At 47.8% G+C, this 13320-nt stretch overlaps 1 protein-coding gene across 2 annotated transcripts in view; it reads left to right on the top strand.

Moving 5' to 3' along the window:
* XNDC1N (XRCC1 N-terminal domain containing 1, N-terminal like) overlaps positions 1 to 13320 on the top strand; it is a 44861-nt gene that overhangs the window by 6836 nt on the left and 24705 nt on the right. The window lies entirely within an intron of this gene.

The raw sequence follows: 13320 nt of genomic DNA, 5'->3' as shown, positions 1-13320 counted from the left end.
GGGGGGTACTCACCTCGGGAGAGGGAAGCCTCAGGGTCCAGATGAGGCTTTCCCCTCCCCTGTAGCTGCAGGCAATCCAGTGCTGGCTCCCCCGAAGTGTCCGGCAATCCTCCCCCGACAAGCGCTAAGTGCTGATTTATTTACCTTTCCTGGCTCCAGCGGGGGCGCTGTTGCGGCTCTCCGCATGGAGATAGGCGAAAATAGCCGATCTCCGTCAGGTCCGCTCTACTGCGCAGGAGACTTGGCAGGAGTAGAGTGGCCCAACAGCGATCGTCTATTTCCATCCATCTCCGAGCGGAGAGACGATACTGCGCCTGCACTAGAGCCGGGAAGGTAAATATTTATGTCACAGGAGCCCTCAGTGGCTGACCGCACTTAGCCTTCTAAACGGTGCCAGCGCACAGATCGTGCGAACTCTGGTCGCAGTCAATGCGCAGGAACCGTTAAGAATTAGCCGCAGACAACTCAGAAGGGAGCCTGTGAGACACGGGTGATTACAACGTCACCTACTGGTTCAGAGTAAACTGCCACCACCGCGGTTACTATGGGACCGTGGGGCCCACTAACTGACTGACTAATCCTGCGAATAAAACGGTTAAACACACGATATTCTGTCTAGCCAACAACAAACAAACAGTAGCGTATCTTCAGAGACCCGGGATCATTTCTGTGTGTGCTGATAAGCAGGGTAGCGAAACAGTGAATGACTTGGGGAAAGTCGTTTATTCACGCAATATAAATAATTAATATATACAGACAATTATGAAAATCAACAATTATTAAAACAGCAATAGCCAGTATGAAAAATAAAAGAAGGGAGAAAATTACTTAGTTCCTGGAAAGATGTCCTTATTGTGGGAAGAATCATAAAGTCCTTGGTTTCAAAGTCCAGAGTTCAGACCAGGTGGATACCAGCATATCCTCAAGCTGGCATCTGATGAGTGCAAGATGGTTCAGTGTGGAGGACTCTGAGTTTTGGCTCCTCTCCCATTCTTATGCCCCTGATTCAGTAGGAGGAAGTGAGGGCCGGCCCACACACCCCCTTAGAACATGAGATGAGTCCTGCCCTTGTCCTGGAGACCAGAAATCATGCCTTAACCATATATGGGCTCTATCTCACAGAACCGTACAGGTCAGGGCAGATTTACTAATATTTTCAGATCTGCCTCGATGTACCCAGCAGTCTGATACCAAACATGAGGGGTGGGACCCCTGTGGTACCATTAGGGCACTGTTGGACTGCCTAACGGGCAGTCTTTACCTCAGAAGGTTCTGAAATGTTCTCAGACCCAACGCCAGGCAGGGCCCTACCTGCTCTGTTAGTTTGGAGGGTCTGCCAGCCTGGCAACACAGAAAATATGATACATATAGCCATTTATGGAATATGAGAGACCCCTGGGATTTATACCAGGTCATTCCCAGGCAAAGGTTCTTTGAAGTTGGCAGCAGCAAGCCACATGTCGGCTCCCTGCTGGGAAAAGGAGTCGGAGTGTCTGAGTTCCCTCACTCTAAATTTGGTTCTGTCATGGTGTTTGTCACCTTATACCTGATGGATGGGCCATCAGCACAGCTTGAAGCCAGGGACTCTCTGGGCCCAGGCTCATTAGCATATCAAAAGAGCCATCCTGCAGTTAAGGTGATGCTATTCCTCTGCTAAGAAGGGACTGCAGACCTCCTACACAATAAATCCAGATTCTATCGATTTGAAGCGCAATCGACGCAGAGAATCGAGTGCGATCGCTTTTCTTCACGGGCAGTTACAGGACGCGCCTGCGTCCCCGCAATCGTCCGTGACAGCCCCCCCCCTTGTCCGTGGCTTAGCCACTCATCCGCAAGATGTGTGGCGGCGCCGCTAACCTGGCTGACGGGCCTCGAGTTGCCGGTACGGCGGGAAAACCTATTGGAGCCTGTGGCTCGGTTCCCCTGGACCGGTCGCGGTCGGCTACCCTCAGGGTTGACCCAACATGGACCGTTCTGGACAGGGCGTTTGCGCCACTGCAGTCGGACGTGGTGTCTGCCGGGACTGCGGACAACGGGCAGTGGGTTGGTTAGGTCAACAGCCAGCCCACGCAGGGTTCCCCTGCTGAGTGGCTGTGGACCTAAGGGAACCCCGCGGGAATCCCTGGACCTTCCCAGCTCCTGACAGACGGCACATGCCCTGCAGTAGTTGGCTACATCCCTGTTCATCCGGGGCCAATAAAACTGTTTCCGAATACCGGCGAGTGTCTTGCGGACACCCGAGTGCCCGGTCAGAGGATTACCATGTGCGGATTGCAGCACATGTCCCCTAAACGCACTCGGGACCACAAGCCACTTGGTATCCGCGTGGGATCTACCTGTAGGGGGCTGTACAGACTCACTGTACAGTCTCCCATCTTCCCAGTACACCTTGAAAGCGGCCCCGTCTGCGAGGGGCTCAGCGGCTTGCTGCCTGAGCACCTCCAGGCTTGGGTCACTTTGTAGTGCGGCTGAGAATATGGCGCTGTCAGTTTCAGCCAACTGGCTCATGTCACACGAGGCCAGCGGCTGAAAGGTCTCATCCCTGCGGTCAGAGGAGGGGGAGGAGGCCGGAACCCCCTCCACCTGTTCTGAGCTCGGGTTCTGAGCAGTGCAGCTGCGCGGTATTGCTAGCACAGGTACACTGTCAGAATGGCACAGACGGACGTTACTCAAATCATCATTGCATGCAGTAATGACATTGACAGGTATAGACATTTTTTCATTACAGACAGGTTGTACAGTAAACTCAGGTACAGTTACAGCATCATCACAACAGACAGTCTGTACATCAAACTCAGGTGCCTTTGAAGCAGGCACTATTGAACCTGGTACCCTTGAACTGGGCACATTCAACCCACCTCCCCCTGGTGCTCCCCCAAGTGTATAAAGTACCTGGTGGTGGGTGGAGAGTCCGTCTCCTTCCGTGAGCGACAAGGCGGTCGTGGCAGGTTCATAGTAGGACACAAGCTTGCCCAAATCAGTCCCTAGCAACACAGGGACTGGGAGATCCTTCATAACCCCAACAACCCTTTCGTGGACCCCTCCCACTCCCCAATCCAGCTTCACTCTGGCGTGGGCTATGTGAAAAAGGGTGCCTTCTACTCCAGTAAGGGCAAGGGATCGGCTGGGGCTGATGCTCTCCCTTGGCACAAGGTGTGAGTGAACTAACGTGATGTCAGCTCCGGTGTCTCGAAATCCGGTGACAACTTTGCCGTTCACTCTAACAAGTTGCTGCTGGTCGGTTCGGTCGCGGATTTCCTTTCCGCGGGCAAACAGGACAAAATCGGATGATCCAGGCTGTGGTTCGCTGGCGGGTTGCCTCTGCTGTGGGTGAGGTGCAGGTGATGCAGATGATCCAGGTGCTGGTGGTGTCTGTCTCCGCTCCGGACAGTCGAATTTCATGTGTCCGGGCTGGCGGCAGTAGTGACAGGTGACCTCTCCAGGCGCTGCAGCCCTGGGTGCAGAAGCTGTGCTGGCTGGCCTCTGTGGCGGACGGCTCACAGGGGCAGGAGGGTCTGCCGAGGTATTGGGCTGACCTCCTCTCCAGCTGGATGGGACAGTTCTGCGGGTATCAGCCACCCGGGTAGTTGCAAAAGTCTCAGCAAGGTCTGCAGCGACAGTTGCTGAAGTCGGCTTGCGTTCTAACACAAATTGTCGTACATCAGCAGGGCAAATGTTCAGAAATTGCTCGAGGACTATCAAGTCCTCCAGGACGCCATAAGACCCTTTGGTGAGGCCTAGAGTCCACTGACGGAGTGTGGTGAGCAAGCTGCTGACCACATCTCGGTACGAATCAGAAGACTTTTTCTGCCAGGCCCTGAACTTTTTGCGATAGGCTTCTGGCGTCAGCTGGTACTTAGTAATGATAGCGTCTTTTATAGCAGCATAATCATTATCCTTCTCCGCAGGCAATTCTGCGAAGGCATCAAGCGCTTTGTAGCGCAGCAAAGGTGTCAGATGTCTGGCCCACTGGTCTTGGGACAGACGATACTGACGGCATGCTTTTTCAAAAGACCGCAAAAACAAGTCAATGTCTGTGTCTTTTTCAATATTAGCAAATTTAAACTTTGCACTTACGGGTGGTGCAGCTCCTTCAGCAGGGAGACTGGGCGGTGAACTCCGGCTGGCCTGTTGCACTTTTGCCATGTTTAGCTCATGCTGTCGTTGGCGCTCCCGTTCTCGCTCAGCGGCATCCCTCTCCGCGTGGCGTTCTGCAGCAGCGGCCTCCCTCTCTGCGTGGCGTTCTGCAGCAGCAGCAGCATTGCGTTCCGCAGATTGGCGCTCCTCACGCATGTACTGCAGGTACTTGTCCAGGTCAGTGTCCATCAGCTTTTGTAATGCCTGCTGCATTAGCGGATCAGTACAAACGGACAGTCCAGTACTGGCCGGTTCCAGGCGAGTACTTTCAGAAATTCTGGGATTGGGGTCCACACTGACAGTCTCTGGCGTAACTGTTGCAACAGGGCCCGCAGGATGCTCAACCTCTGTACGCCTAAGATCTTCAGCCTCTGGTTCCCCTTGATTGTCAGATGGGCTGGTATCCACCTCAGCGGACACTCCCGGCTCCCGCAGTTGCTGGGCATCCCATCTGGACAAGTCTGCTATCAGGTCCCGTTTTGTCTTGCGGAGGATCCCAATGCCCCTCTCTTCGCAAAGATTTTCCAGGTCTGCTAGGCACATGTTCTGGTAGTTCCCGGACATTTCCATGCCAAATAAAATAAAACTTTGGGGAGGGGTACTGGCTACACAGTCTCTCTGTATATATAAAAAATATATTGCCTTCCAGCTACACCAACGAATTAGTTCGTTTCTCGATAGCGCTAGCGCTATCGCAGATACTTTCAGCACAACACAGGTCCCAACCGCTGCCTAACACTGTCACAGGAGCCCTCAGTGGCTGACCGCACTTAGCCTTCTAAACGGTGCCAGCGCACAGATCGTGCGAACTCTGGTCGCAGTCAATGCGCAGGAACCGTTAAGAATTAGCCGCAGACAACTCAGAAGGGAGCCTGTGAGACACGGGTGATTACAACGTCACCTACTGGTTCAGAGTAAACTGCCACCACCGCGGTTACTATGGGACCGTGGGGCCCACTAACTGACTGACTAATCCTGCGAATAAAACGGTTAAACACACGATATTCTGTCTAGCCAACAACAAACAAACAGTAGCGTATCTTCAGAGACCCGGGATCATTTCTGTGTGTGCTGATAAGCAGGGTAGCGAAACAGTGAATGACTTGGGGAAAGTCGTTTATTCACGCAATATAAATAATTAATATATACAGACAATTATGAAAATCAACAATTATTAAAACAGCAATAGCCAGTATGAAAAATAAAAGAAGGGAGAAAATTACTTAGTTCCTGGAAAGATGTCCTTATTGTGGGAAGAATCATAAAGTCCTTGGTTTCAAAGTCCAGAGTTCAGACCAGGTGGATACCAGCATATCCTCAAGCTGGCATCTGATGAGTGCAAGATGGTTCAGTGTGGAGGACTCTGAGTTTTGGCTCCTCTCCCATTCTTATGCCCCTGATTCAGTAGGAGGAAGTGAGGGCGGGCCCACACACCCCCTTAGAACATGAGATGAGTCCTGCCCTTGTCCTGGAGACCAGAAATCATACCTTAACCATATATGGGCTCTATCTCACAGAACCGTACAGGTCAGGGCAGATTTACTAATATTTTCAGATCTGCCTCGATGTACCCAGCAGTCTGATACCAAACATGAGGGGTGGGACCCCTGTGGTACCATTAGGGCACTGTTGGACTGCCTAACGGGCAGTCTTTACCTCAGAAGGTTCTGAAATGTTCTCAGACCCAACGCCAGGCAGGGCCCTACCTGCTCTGTTAGTTTGGAGGGTCTGCCAGCCTGGCAACACAGAAAATATGATACATATAGCCATTTATGGAATATGAGAGACCCCTGGGATTTATACCAGGTCATTCCCAGGCAAAGGTTCTTTGAAGTTGGCAGCAGCAAGCCACATGTCGGCTCCCTGCTGGGAAAAGGAGTCGGAGTGTCTGAGTTCCCTCACTCTAAATTTGGTTCTGTCATGGTGTTTGTCACCTTATACCTGATGGATGGGCCATCAGCACAGCTTGAAGCCAGGGACTCTCTGGGCCCAGGCTCATTAGCATATCAAAAGAGCCATCCTGCAGTTAAGGTGATGCTATTCCTCTGCTAAGAAGGGACTGCAGACCTCCTACACAATAAATCCAGATTCTATCGATTTGAAGCGCAATCGACGCAGAGAATCGAGTGCGATCGCTTTTCTTCACGGGCGGTTACAGGACGCGCCTGCGTCCCCGCAATCGTCCGTGACAATTTACATCCCCGCTGTTCGGGGAGCTTTATCTCCGCCGCCGCGGGACCGAGGAGGACGGGGGAAGCCTCAATAGGATCCGGAGGCTTCCCCCACCCCAGGTGAGTACCCACCAGGGGAGGTTTTTCTCAATACAGGTTTTCTTTAAAGAGACTCTGAAGTCTATTTTTTTAACTGCTTTTCTCATATAATCCTCTTCAGCATTAATGCTCCCCTTGAATCGCAGCATCTCTGCAGCAGATGGGTGATTTATTACAGTGTATAGACCTGCAAAGTTCCACGACTTTACAGGTCGCAGATTGTGCTGCCCTGGAGAGGCAGAGCTTTGCACTGCAGCTCAGCCTCTCCGCAATCAATCTCTGCGGATCTCCGTCTCCTCCCCTCCTCTCTCAGTGAAAGAATACTGAGAGGGGCGGGGAGAGGTAGCGATCAGCAGAGATTGACTGCAGAGGAGGCTAAGCTACAGAGCAAAGCTCTGCCTCTACCAGGAAGTAAAGCTCTGCGAGCCCCGGAGCTTTGCAGGGCTATTTTACTGTAATAAATCACCCATCTGCCGCGGCGATTCAAGTGGGGCAATCATGCTGAACAGGATTATATGAGAAAAGCAGGTAAAAAAAACGAGACTTCAAAGTCTCTTTAATAAATGTAAACGTTTTGAATTACCATACCGTGAAAATTGAGCTTTATTGACTTAAATGAGTCTTTGTAAAACAGTAAGTTACATCCTACTTGTACCGGTAATGAATAAACAACAAAATTACTGAAATGTGAAATGTCCATCAAAAACTATAAAATGTGCAAGTAATTTACTGTATGGCCAACATACCGTCTATCTGTGTCTGCAAATGCTTCTCTTGTTTTGTCAACTTTTACAAAGATTTGATCTCCTGTATTCATGGTGAATTGTACGGTCCTAAAACAAAAAAGTTAGACACTCGCCTAAGACAAGGGAAGGCTCTTATAATTATTATTTATTATCTAGTATTTATACAGCACCAACATCTTCTGCAGCACTGTACAGAGTACATAGTCATGTCACTGACTGTCCTCAGAGGGGCTCACACTCTAATCCTACCATAGTCATATGCCTATGTATGTATCGTGTAGTGCATGTATCATAGTCTAGGGCCAATTTAGGGGGAAGCCAATTAACTTAACTGTGTGTTTTTGGGGTGTGGGAGGAAACCTGTGTGCCCGAAGGAAACCAACGCAGACACGGGGAGAACATACAAACTCCTTGCAGATGTTGACCTGGCTGGGATTTGAACCGGGGACCCCGCGATGCAAGGCAAGAGCGCTAACCACTATGCCACCTTGCTGCTCTTAGAACCTCCCCGTTCCTCCCTGCGTCCTCTCGTTCCACAGCCCGGCCCCCATACAAGTCTCCTGCCGGCTGCATCTTTGTGTCTAAGTACTTCCAAAGATGAGGGTATCCGTACTGCGCACACGCAAGTGCAGACATTATGGAGCCGCTTGTCTTCGGGAAGTACTTGGAGACCGGAGTACTTCAGTAGCCTTTATCTGACTGCCATCTGGAGTCGGGAAGGAAATTTTCCCTTTTAAGGCTAATTGGCCCCAGGCCTTGTAAGGTTTTTCACTTCTCCCTGGATCAATTGGGATATGTGCGGGTTCAGGATGGTGTTATGTTCTTCTTTTCCTGGTGGTGGAACTTGATTGACGGATGTGTTTCTTTTTCCAACTACACTACTGGTGCCCATAGATGGTACAATTTGTTGGATAAGATAATTTTGTTTGATTATTCCGTTAAATCTAATATAAAGATTTTTCCAACATGTCCATTTGGATTTTTATTGAAAAACCGGGATAAATCAATTATTTTTCTTGATAAAAAAAAAAAAAAAGTCTTTTAAACTTTCATTCAATTCGATTGTTTTGGGCGAATAAACGGTGAAATAGAATGATTTTATTGTACCGTGTATGGGCACCTTAACTGTTACTATGTAAAGGTGGCCGCTAATCAATCAATCCTTTTTTTTATCCAATTTTAACAAATCTATGTAGTATAAGGGTAAATTGAGTGAATGTATTGAATGGATAAGTTAGGCAGTTCCCTTATATTACATAGAAATGGTAAGATTGGATGGAAAAGATTGGATCATTAGTGGCCACCATAAGGCTAAAGGTCGCCACTAACTGGCCAATTTCTTGCGAAAAATCGTTAGAGTGATCAGAAATTTTGATCGGATTGGTTATAAATAATCTCCATTGATGGGCACAATTGATTACAAATGATTATAAAAATAGTCGTCGATTAGTTTTTGGTCAAACCAAATTTTGGATGTACTAGTTGGTTGTGATGGATAGGAAGCAAAGATTGGTTCGTAGATGGTGTAGTGAACAATTTTTCTTCCGATCCGATTTATCTGATCACTCAAACGATTTTTCGCTAGAAATTGGATCGTTAGTGGCCACCTTAAAGAGACACCGTAACAAAAATTGCATCCTGTTTTTTATCATCCTACAAGTTCCAAAAGCTATTCTAATGTGTTCTGGCTTACTGCAGCACTTTGTACTATCACCGTATCTGTAATAAATCAACTTATCTCTCTCTTGTCAGACTTGTCAGCCTGTGTCTGGAAGGCTGCCAAGTTCTTCAGTGTTGTGGTTCTGTGATGAACTCCCCCTTCCAGGCCCCTCTATGCACACTGCCTGTGTGTTATTTAGATTAGAGCAGCTTCTCTCTTATCTTTTACAAGCTGGATAAATCTCCTCTGAGCTGGCTGGGCTTTCACATAGTGAGGAATTACAGACAAGGGCAAAGCTGTTTGCAGGAAGAAAAGAGCAGCCTGAAACTTCAGTGCATGAGAGCTGCAGGGGGAAAGAGACACACAAATGATCTCTTGTGATTCAAAAGGAAGGCTGTATACAGCCTGCTTATGTATGGATGTATTTTCTATGTGTGGACATACTGTACATCAACCTACTTCCTGTTTTGGTGGCCATTTTGTTTGTTTACAAACAAACTTTTTAAAACTGTTTTTAACCACTTTTAATGCGGCGGGGAGCGGCGAAATTGTGACAGAGGGTAATTGGAGATGTCCCCTAACACACTGGTATGTTTACTTTTGTGCGATTTTAACAATACAGATTCTCTTTAAGCATTGAAGTTCTGTCTATCAAGCAGGAGGGAAAATGTCAGTTGATTGCACAGGAATTGGCTGTCATTTAGCTGCATTTGACAGACTGGAGATGGATTTAGTAGGCGGGGCAGGTCTAAAAATCTGATACGCATAACTGAGACGGAACCTTACTCTAAAATGCACCTCAATCAACAACCCCAATTCTAATTTTTCCATAATTATATTACTACCCAATGTGCATGTGTTTATTTTGGATTGCAGCCAGTCACATTGCACAGATAATCAGGGCTGACATTTTGCTTTCATAGTCTCTCATATATGATGTCATATCTAACACAAGCTCAGTCTACACCAACTTAAAGTACACCTAAAGTGCAGATCGCCTGGCAGCCCTGCTGATCCTCTGCCTCTAATACTTTTAGCCATAGCCCCTGAACAAGCATGCAGATCACATATATGTCTGACTGGTGTATGACAAGATTAGCTGTATGCTTGTTTTAGGTGTGTGATTCACACACTACTGCAGCCAAATAGATCAGCAGGACAGCCAGGCAACTGGTATTGTTTTAAAGGAAATAAATATGGCAGCCTCCATATCCCTCTCACCTCAGGTTCCCTTTCATGATCTCTCACATCAAAGGACATGGGGTAGAAATCGGGTCTTTCACCCTGATAACACCCCCATCCCAGTGCGGGGGTCAGCAGGCAGGGAGAGTGGATAGTCTAGGGGGTGATAGCTAACCTTGGCACTCCAGCTGTGAAAAACTACAAATCCCATCATGCCTCTGCTTCCCCGAGTTATGCTTAGAGCTATCAGAGTATTGCAACGCCTCCTGGGACTTGTAGTTCCACCACAGCTGGAGTGCTGAAGCTAGCCATCACTGCTCTAGGCCTATCTAATGTCTGCACATCACATGGGAACATATGAATATATAAAGTCTTTTGTGTTGCTTGAAATTTCCTGAAAAGTCAGTTAACCACTTCACCACTGAGAACACCAGAGCAATTTTCACCTTTCAGCGCTCCTTCCATTCATTCGTCTATAACGTTATCATTACTTATCACAATGAAATGAACTATATCTTGTTTTTTTCGACACCAATTAGGCTTTCTTTAGGTGGGACATTATGCCAAGAATTATTTTATTCTAAATGTGTTTTAATGGGACAATAGGAAAAAATGTGGGAAAAAATTATTATTTTTCAGTTTTCGGCCATTATAGTTTTTACATAATGCATGCTACTGTAATTAAAACCCATGAAATGTATTTGCCCATTTGTCCCGGTTATAAAACCGTTTAAATTATGTCCCTATCACAATGTTTGTCGCCAATATTTTATTTGGAAATAAAGGTGCATTTTTTTCAGTTTTGCATCCATCCCTAATTACAAGCCCGTAGTTTATAAAGTAATAGTGTTATACCCTCCTGACATAAATATTTAAAAAGTTCAGTCCCTAAGGTAACTATTTATGTTTTTTTTATTGTATTTTTTTTTTAATTACAATGTATTTGTATATGTAAAATGCTTTAGGGTGTAGTTTTACTATTTGAGTTTGTTTACATGCGACCTGTAAGCGTCCGGAAGGACGCTTACAGGAAGCACTACGAGGCTGGGCAAATCACAATGATCGCGCTGTTTCTCATAGAAGCAGCAGATCATTGCAGGGGCTTAGATCAACGAACGGGAATGGATTTTCCCATTCATTGATCTCCGGGCGGGCGGCGGCGTGCACGAGCGGCGGGAGCGCGCGAATGAGCGGCTGGAGCGCGGACAGCGGCGGTAGCGCGGGAGGTATGGATTTCTCCGTCCCTGGTTTTTTAGGGGGGGAAAAGGGACGGAGAAATTCGTACCGCGGGGGGTAAAGTGGTTAAAGGACAACTGAAGTGAGAGGGATATGGAGGCTGCCATATTTATTTCCTTTTAAACAATACAAGTTGCCCGGCAGCCCTGCTGGTATATTTGGCTGCAGTAGTGTCTGAATAACACCAGAGACAAGCATGCAGCTAGTCTTGTCAGATCTGACAATAATGTCAGAAACACCTGATCTGCTACATGCTTGTTCAGGGGCTATGGCTAATAGTATTGGAGGAAGAGGATCAGCAGGACTGCCAGGCATCTAGCATTGCTTAAAAGGAAATAAATATTGAAGCCTCCATATTCCTTTCTCTTCAGTTGTCCTTTAATTTCCAGCATATTTTTATCTTCATTTATGAACGTGCAGGAAGTGTTGCTTAGGATGCTGTTGCATGCATTTATACTGTGCCCACATCTTCTACAGAGTACACAGCACTTTAAAGGATACCTGAGGTGACATGTGACATGATGAGATAGACATGTGTATGTACATTGCCAAGCACACAAATAACTAGGCTGGGTTCCTTTTCTTTCTCTGCCTGGAAGAGTTATACATCAGGTATGTGAGTGGCAGTTCCTGTCTGGGTCAGGATTGAGTCAGACTATAGCATAACCCTGACTGATACGGAATTACAACCATAAAACACTTTCTTAGCAGAAAATGGCTTCTGAGAGCAGGAAAGAGATAAAAGGGGTCAATAGTTCATAGATATTAGCTCTAGCATACTTCAATGAATGTGTTATTCAGCAAAAACAATAAAAGACAAAAGATACCAGTCAGCGGTGGACTGAGAACGGCAGCAGATCAATAACGTTGCACTGGGGTTCAATACATCCTACCTAATAAAACCTAACTGTCCCTGCGTACTCCTGTCCCTGTGTCTTGGGTCTTTGCTTTTTGCTACTGCACATGTGCGCAGCATGGACAGCCGATTGGATGGGAGGAGGGGCCAGTTAGCCGGGCGGGTGCGTGCTTGCGCACTGACATGCGGCGGTGGTGAGAGACAGACCTAGAGCCTGTTTTTAAACTAGTATTTAATATATTCCATATTGTAATCTATTAACAATCTGTCTCTAGTCTGTGGCACAGATCAGACAGATCCCTGGCAGATATTTGATCTAACAGGGATCTGTCTGATGGTGGCCATCTGTAAGTGTATGGCCACCTTAAAGTGAACCAGAGGTGAGAGTGATATGGAGGCTGCCATGTTTATTTCCTTTTAAGAAATACCAGTTGCCTGGCTGTCCTTCTGATCTTTTTGGCTGCAGTAGTGTCTGAATCACACACCTGAAAAAAGCATGCAGCTAATCTAGTCACGCTTCAGTCAGAAACACCTGATCTGCTGCATGCTTGTTCAGGGTCTATGACTAAAAATATTAAAGGCACTCTGCATTGTTTTCAAGGAAATAAATATGGCAGCCTCCGTATGCCTCTCACTTAAAGAGAACCCAAGGTGGGGATCTTAGAATAAAATCTATACACAGAGGCTGGGTCTGTCTATAGTGCCCAGCCTCTGTTGCTATTTGAATCCCGCCTAAGTCCCCCCTGCGCTCTGTTCTAGCCCATAAATTACAGCCGCGCTGCCGACACGCAGCGTGTCGCAGCCAGCTGTATTTACCTCCCTAGTGTCACTCACGCCACTCCCACGCCTCCTGCAGAGTACCGGTCCCCCCCACGTCCCTTCCCTCGCCGCTGATTGGAGGGAAGGGACGAGGGCGGGGACCGGCGGTCTGCAGGAGGCGGGGGGACCGGCGTGAGTGAGTGGTAAACATTGCCCAACCGCGCAGCTGTAATTTATGGGGGAGAGCGGAGCGCAGGGGGGACTTAAGGGGGATTCAAATAGCAACAGAGGCTGGGCACTATAGCCAGACCCAGCCTCTGTGTATAGATTTAATTCTAAGATCCCCACCTCGGGTTCTCTTTAACCACTTGATGACCCAGCCTTTACCCCCCCCCCCCCCCCCCCCCCCACTTAAGGACGAGCGCTACTTTTTCAGGTCTGTGCTGGGTGGGCTCCCAGCACAGATCATGTTAC

The sequence above is a fragment of the Hyperolius riggenbachi genome, chromosome 2 (genome assembly GCF_040937935.1).
Source record: "Hyperolius riggenbachi isolate aHypRig1 chromosome 2, aHypRig1.pri, whole genome shotgun sequence".
In the NCBI taxonomy this organism is placed as follows: domain Eukaryota; kingdom Metazoa; phylum Chordata; class Amphibia; order Anura; family Hyperoliidae; genus Hyperolius; species Hyperolius riggenbachi.
Note: the sequence above shows the minus strand (reverse complement) of the source record. Positions and strands in the feature narration are given on the sequence as shown.